Source organism: Bison bison, unplaced genomic scaffold, assembly GCF_000754665.1.
Source record: "Bison bison bison isolate TAMUID 2011002044 unplaced genomic scaffold, Bison_UMD1.0 scf7180017864098, whole genome shotgun sequence".
Classification (NCBI taxonomy): Eukaryota; Metazoa; Chordata; class Mammalia; order Artiodactyla; family Bovidae; genus Bison; species Bison bison.
The window spans coordinates 5,825,244-5,833,671 of NW_011494670.1; positions in this window are offsets into that span (position 1 = coordinate 5,825,244).

Here is an 8,428-nt window from a genome sequence, read left to right on the forward strand (position 1 = left end):
TCCACACAGTCAAAGGCTTTGGCATAGTCAATAAAGCAGAAATAGATGTTTTTCTGGAACTCTCTTGCTTTTTCCATGATCCAGCGGATGTTGGCAATTTGATCTCTGTTTCTTCTGCCTTTTCTAAAACCAGCTTGAACATCTGGAAGTTCGCGGTTCATGTATTGCTGAAGCCTGGCTTGAAGAATTTTGAGCATTACTTTAGTAGCGTGTGAGATGAGTGCAATTGTGCGGTAGTTTGAACACTCTTTGGCACTGCCTTTCTTTGGGATTGGAATGAAAACAGGCCAACTTGATTTGAATTCTGGATTCTAAAAGTGTTAGTTCTATTCTCATAGGCCAATGACTGGCCTCCTGGAGTCTCAGTTTTCCCAATGGCTCCTTTTCCTTCTTTGGGTCCAGATGTGACTTATTTAAAATTACATGACAGGACTTCCCTGGTGATCCAGTGGTTAAGAAGAATCTACCTGCCAATGCATGGGACACAGGTTTGACCCCTGGTCTGGGAAGATCCCACATGCCACAAGGCAATGAAGCCCACGAACTGCCAATACTGAAGGCTTCAAGCCCTAGGGCCTGGGCTCCTCAACCAGAGAAGCCACCTCAATGAGAAGCCTGCCCACCATAATGAAGAGTAGCCCCTGCTCTCTTTGCAACTAGATAAAGCCTGAGTGCAGCAACAAAGACCCAGTGCAATAAAAAAATTCTTTTAATTTTTTAAATTAAGAGAAGGAAAAAAAAATGAGAGAAGATCCCTTCTAGTACTGACTCTTGTTGGCCCTATTCTCCATCTTCACAAAAGTTGGATTTCCATTCATACACTGTATAATATGGGTCTTCTATACCATACTCTTGAGTTATATAAGGGCAGGGACCACAGCTATTTTTTTCACCAGAGTTCACTTAGCTCATAACACAACCCTGGCATATAGAGTCCACTAATAGATACAAGCCATTCTTATTCTTTTTACCTTGGTTTCCAGGATTAAGTCTGAACAGACCCGTTTACTCTGACCCTTCCTTGCTTGAGTCAGGTACTTGTCCTATGTTTGTCATACCCCCAACCAGAATGTCAGCATGAGCAGTGCTTCCATCAGTTTGAGCCATTACAGAAAACAGAGTTAGGTTCCCTGAAGGATCATTGATACACACTGAATGAACAAATAAAATACTAATTGCAATGGTCTTATTTTACTGGCTTTTCAAGCCCTTAAAAAGGTTCTCTTAGATAGAGTTGTGTCACTCAAGCAACCGTTTTCCCTGTAGAGTCCTAATCACTACAGCTCTGTTTTCCAGGTCAAAAAGATTAGTTCAAATGATCTCCTCTATTCCTTCATATTAGATTACATGGTCTGAAAGTACATCCCTCTTTCTCTAGAACCTGGAGGCAAACCTGAAATTGTAAATAAAAATCAAGAGAACCCTCAAGCTATACACAGTGATTTTGAAGACAAGAAAGATAGGGTTTTTCTGCTCTGAAAATAAGAAAAAGTAAAATGAATAGAACCTTTAATGAAGAAAGAATGACAGACTGAAATAGTGGAAAATAAATAACAAATAGCCAGAACTGATTTTCTTTGAGTTACTGAATTAGACTCCTTCTACTATGTCAAAGACTGATGATATCACATTTTTTTTTAATCCTGTGCTGGTCTCCAGGTCAGTCTTTAGGCAAAAAATTTTTACAGTAGCAGACAGTTCATTCATGATGCTTTTAGAAGACAGACCTCATAGCACTTTACCCCAAGTCTGTTTTGCCCTGAGAGTCCAACAAAGCACTCTACTAGGAAGGTTTCCAAGTGACATTTGATCTTTCTGTTCTTGTCTCCCTGCTAGTTTGGGCTCCCTCTAAAATAGACTGATGATTAGAAACTGTCATTAGCTATCAATAGCCTAAGCTCAAGTTACTCTCACCCTAGTCTTACAAAATACATTGCAGGTCATACACATTCATATTCTCAAGCCTACAGAGTTCTAACTGTAAACAATAAAAGTGTAAAAGGTGAAAGTACTGGAGACCATAGACTAACCCTTCTCTGCCTGCCTTTTATCCCCACAGAACAGAGGACAAATTATAGATAGCTAGCTTTAAAAACCGGAGAAGGCAATGGCAGCCCACTCCAGTACTCTTACCTGGAAAATCCCATGGACGGAGGAGCCTGGTGGGCTGCAGTCCATGGGATCGCTAAGAGTTGGACATGACTGAGCGACTTCACTTTCACTTTTCACTTTCATGCTTTGGAAAAGGAAATGGCAACCCACTCCAGTGTTCTTGCCTGGAGAATCCCAGGGACAGGGGTGCCCAGTGGGCTGCCGTCTATGAGGTCACAGAGAGTTGGACACAACTGAAGCGACTTAGCAGCAGCAGCAGCAGCTTTAAAAACAATTATGAAATAGAAGCATTTGGAGAGAGTACAATTATCAAAAGCTGATTGTGTGGATGAAGGATCAGATATAAATATTAATAGAAAGGAAGAGCAATTGGCAACTGTGGCTGGGACAAAAGTAACTGTGACATAAGTAGGCTTTCCTCCCACTTTGATCCTGAGGTGATCCTGGAGATGGTGGGATCTTGCTGGCTTGCTGAGGAGCAGATCTACTGCCTTTTACAGTAGCATAAATTTACTGTATGCAAACAGAGAGAGAAGGAAGAATCTAGAAACTCCTTGGTCTAGACTCCTTCCATCTGGCAGATGCCTTACCAAGGTTAGGACTCAACACTTTCACTGCTGTGGCCCATGTTCAATTCCTGGCAAAAGAGATTGTGTTGGCCCAGTAGACAAAAGAATAGAGTTTGTCCGTTTCAAGGTTATAAGTTAAAAATACTGATCATAAAACAGTGGAAACAGTGTCAGACTTTATTTTGGGGAGCTCCAAAATCACTGTAGATGGTGATTACAGCCATGAAATTAAAAGAGGTTTACTCTTTGGAAGGAAACTTATGACCAACCTAGATAGTATATTCAAAAGCAGAGACATTACTTTGCCAACAAAGACCCGTCGAGTCAAGGCTATGGTTTTTCCAGTAGTCATGCATGGATATGAGAGCTGGACTGTGAAGAAAGCTGAGCACTGAAGAATTGATGCTTTTGAACTGTGGTGTTGAAGAAGACTCTTGAGAGTCCCTTGGACTGCAAGGAGATCCAACCAGTCCATTCTAAAGGAAATCAGTCCTGGGTGTTCTTTGGAAGGAATGATGCTAAAGCTGAAACTCCAGTACTTTGGACACCTAATGTGAAGAGTTGACTCATTGGAAAAGTCTCTGATGCTGGGAGGGATTGGGGGCAGGAGGAGAAGGAGACGACAGAGGATGAGATGGCTGGATGGCACCACTGACTCGATGGACATGAGTTTGAGTGAACTCCGGGAGTTGGTGATGGACAGAAAGGCCTGGTGTGCTGCAATTCATGGGGTGGCAAAGAGTCGGACACAACTGAGCGACTGAACTGAACTGATCAGCAAATGGATTGAATATAAATGAGCCAATGATTTAACTCAAGGAAAATTACAACTCAAGCTAGAGAAAGAGCCATTTAATAAATTAAAAGAACCATGTGTGCTTAGTCACGCAGTTGTATACAACTCTTTGTGACCCCATGGACTGCAACCCACCAGGCTCCTCTGCTATGGGCTTTTTCAGGCAAGAATACTAGAATAGGTTGCCATTTCCTTCTGGATCTTCCTGACCCAGGGATTGAACCCATGTCTCCTATGTCTCCTGCACTGTAGGCAGACTTTTTACCCACTGAACCATCAGGGAACCATAGAGTAAGGAAAAAATAGAGATAATAACAGAAATTAAGGAAATAGACAACAAAACAGTAGGCAGAGAGTGATCAAAAGCAGAAATCAACTATAATGGACTTGGACATGAGTTGCCCAGATTTCCCTTCAATGAAAGAGGGTGTTGTCAGAAGACAGTCTCCAATGTCAGCCCCTGGAAGAGTCCTTTAGCTGCAGGCAAATGCCCTTGCCCAAGGTCATACCCTTCCCTGAGCAGCCCACAACCCAGTAACTTGGCTAGGACATAGGGAAGAAACACTTGATCTAAGGTGGGCTAAATGACATTTTAGTACCACAACTGGTCCCAGAGGTTCTTCAGAGTCTGCTTCCTGAAAAGACTTTAAAAAGACTGAATAAGAAAACAAGAGAAAAATCAAATAAACAAAACATAGAATCTAACAGAAATCAACCAACAGAGCAGAAAAATAAACCTAGAGTGATAAATTTGAAAACCTGCAAGAAACAAATTTCTGCAAAAATATGAAATAAGTAGCATAAAAATAGGAAACTTGAACAATCCAATAATGATTTAAGAAACTGAAATGATCATCACCTATTTCCCTCAATACAAATCATGCCTAGATGTTTTCACATGTGAATCACAAGCTTTCAACCACTAAACAATTCCCTTATTATACAAATTGTTCCAAAGACTAGAAAGAGATAATATTTCTAAATTCTGTAAATGAACCCATATAATCTACATTATTAAAAATTTGGTATGTAAAAAATATGATCAAGCTAATCACTCATGTAAAGCAAAAATTTCAAATAAAATATGAGCTAATTGAATCTAAGAGTTTTTTAATGCATTTTAATATTAGTTGGTCATAGCACATAATCAGAAGTTAAATATAAAAATTTTAATTAAAACATAAATAAATTTTTAAAATATTTTTAATCATGAGGCCATAATGGTACTCAAAAAAGAAAGAGGGAAAGAAAAGTTCTTCTTTACAGTAGAATGTCAGCTAAAAATTGAATAAAGTGATAAAGATTTTGCCACCTTCTGTAATTATTGATTCAGATATGGATGACTATTGGTTGCTAAAACTCATTAAGGAAAGGTTTGTTGGGAAGAGGCGAGACAGTCACATAGCATCAAAGTATCACCTTAAAGAGTAGTTACAAATTCCAAAATGAAATCTGCATCTAGACCTTGGAGAAATCTGGTGGTCACCACTTTAATAAAGTGTTAATATTTTTAATATAATGATGAGAAATCTGTGTACCTTCTCACATAATGCAGTATAAAGTCCTCAATCTCATGCATGACGTATTCTTGACAAAAATGTTTTATCTGAGTCTAATCAAGCTTCCAGGCTTAATTTCTAGGTTACAGAAAATATAGAAAATTATTCAAAGAACACTATAAGGAGACAAACAAACCAGAACATAGTATACTGTACAAGAAACCTGACCTTTGTCAATGTCATTAAAAACAAACAAAAAGAAACACAAGATCTTTTTTCATTAAAAGGAACTAAAAAGATATAACAATCAAATAGAAGGTCTAAGACTCTATTCAAGCCTAGATTTTTAAAAGAAAACTACAGAACATATTTTGGGGACAATTAAGCATATTTGAATATGAACTAGACATTAGATTCTATTATGGAATGGACGTTTATTTCTTAGGTTTCATAATGATAGCATGATTATGGAAAAGAATGTCCTTATTCTTAGAAGATGTATTGAGGGGCCAAGAATGTGTCTGCTTACTCTATTTGGCAGGGAATCAACAACAAATAGAAAATGAGGTTAATCAAATATGGCCAAATGTTAACAAATGGTAAATTATTTCTGTTCTCTCAACTTTTCTTTGGTATAAATTTTTTAAATATAAAATATAATAACAAAATGAATCATGATAAGCTAGCAGTATAAAAAAATACAAGTGTGTTTCAACATTTGAAATTGATCAGTTTGGGGTTTCTGTTTTATCATACTAATTAACTAAGGGGAAAAAGTAATTTCTTTCAGTAATGCTGTATAGTTTTCTGTGTACAAGTCTTATGCCTTCTTAATTTATTCTTTAGTATTTTATGTCATATTTGATGCTATGATAAATTGAATCATTTTAATCTCCTTTTCAGATCATCAATGCTAGTATAAAGCAATACAACTGACTTTTCCATGTGTTGAGTCTTACACTCTGCAAATCTAATTAGCTCTGATAGTTTTTGGTGGATGATTTAGAGTTTTCTATATGTAATACCATGTTGTGTGTGTATAGACATAAATTCATTTCTGCCTTTCCAAGTAAGATAATGTTTTTGTTTTTCGTTTTCTTGCCTAACTTCTCTGGTTAGAATTTCCAGCACCATGTTGAACAGGAGTGGTAAAAAATGGGCGTTCTTGCCTTGTTCCTGATTTTAGGAGGAAAACTTTCAGCTTTTCACCCTTGAGTATGAGATTAGCTGTGGGCTCTTCATATGTGACCTTTACCACATTGAGGAAGTTCCATTCTATTCCTTGATTATTCAACGTTTCATCATGAAATAGTGTTCTGTGTATGTGTGCACGTGAAGCCGCTTCAGTCTTGTCAGACTCTTTGCTACCCTATAGATTGCGGCCTGCCAGCCAGGTTTCTCTGTCCATTGGATTCTCTACGCAAGAATACTGGAGTGGGTTGCCATGCGCTCCTCCAGGGAATCTTCCTAGATTTTGTTAAATGCTTTTTCTGCATCAATTGAGATGTGTTTTTTTCTTCCTTCATTCTATTAATGGGTATATTATATTGATACTTCTCCAAAGAAGACATGTAGATGGCCAAAAGGCACATGAAAAGATGTTCAACATCACTAATTATTAGAGAAATATCAATCAAAACTACAATAGGTAACACCTTACAGTGGTCAGAATGCCCATCATCAAAGTCTATAAACAGGGAATTCCCCAGTGGTCCAGTAGTTAGAACTCAGAAAGTTCACTGCTGGGTGCCTGAGTTTGATTCTTAGTCAGAGAACTAAGACCCTGCAAGGCCAGCAGCCCAGTGGGGGAAAAAAGTCTACGAATAATAAATTCTGGGGACAGTGTGGAGAAAAGAGAACCTTTGTATATTGTTGGTAGAAACATAAACTGGTACAATCACCATGGAGAACAGTATGCAGGTTGCTTAGAAACTAAAAACAGAGTTGGCATATGGTTCAGCAATCTTATTCCTGGGCATATACCCAGAAAAGACAAAAACTAGCTGGAAAAAATACACTCCAATGTTCATAGTAGCACTATTTACAATAGCCAAGATGTGGAAGCAATCCAAATATCCAACAACAGATGAGTGGATAAAGAAAATGTGGTGTGTGTGCATTGGAATACATACCAATGGAATATTACTCAGCAATAAAAAATAATGAAATAATTCCATTTGCAGCAACATAGATGAATCGACTTAGCAGCAGCAGCAGCAGCAGATGAATCTAGAGATTATCATATTAAATGAAATACATCACACAAAAGCAAATATCACTCATATGCGGAATCTAAAAAGAAAAAATGACACAAATGAACTTATTTGCAAAACAGAAATAGAATCACAGAAGTAGAACACAAATTTAAGGTTACCAAAGAGGAAGGGGGAGGAGGAATAAACGGAGAATTTTGGATTAATGAGTACACACTACTATATATAAAACAGATAAAGGCCTACTGTATAGCACAAGGAATATTTTATATCTTTTAATAATGTATAATGGAAAATAATCTGAAAAAGTATACCTCAAGGCAATGGCAACCCACTCCAGTACTCTTGCCTGGAAAATCCCATGGATGGAGGAGCCTGGTGGGCTGCAGTCCATGGGGTCGAGACTGAGTGACTTCACTTTCACTTTTCACTTTCATGCATTGGAGAAGGAAATGGCAACCCATTCCAGTGTTCTTGCCTGGAGAATCCCAGGGAAGGTGGAGCCTGGTGGGCTGCTGTCTCTGGGGTCTCACAGAGTCAGACACGACTGAAGCGACTTAGCAGCAGCAGCATGTATGTGTGTATGTATATATATACCTGGGCTTCCCCGTGACTCAGTGGTAAAAGAATCCACCTGCCAAGCAGGAGACATGCATTCGATCCCTGGAGAAGGAAAATTCCCTGGAGAAGGAAATGGCAACCCACTCCAATATTCTTACCTGGGAAATCCCATGGACAGAGGAGCCTGGTGGGCTATAGTCCCTGGGGTCACAAAAGAGTTGGACATGGTTGGACATGACTTAGCAACTAAACAACAACAAATATGTATACCTATAACTGAACCACTTTGCTATATACCTGAAATATTATACATCAACTATACTTAAAAAAAAAAAAGTAGGATCTTCTGCAAAACAACTGACTAGACTCTTCAAAAAACACTGTAAATGGGAATTTCCTGGCAATACAGTGGTTGGGACCCCACACTTTCACTGCTCAGGGCACAGTTCAACCCCTAGTAGGGGAACAAAGATTCTGCAAGTCACAGAGTGAGGGCCAAAAAAAAAAAAGAATATAATGAAAATAATGGGGAAATTGATTCTGAAAAAGGTTTAATAACAATATAATGTGTAAACTTTGACTGGATTTTGCTTAGAAACATTTTGAACAAATGTGAAAATGAAATACTCTGGTTACTAGATATTATGGATGTGTATTATTTTCACCAAGATGATAATG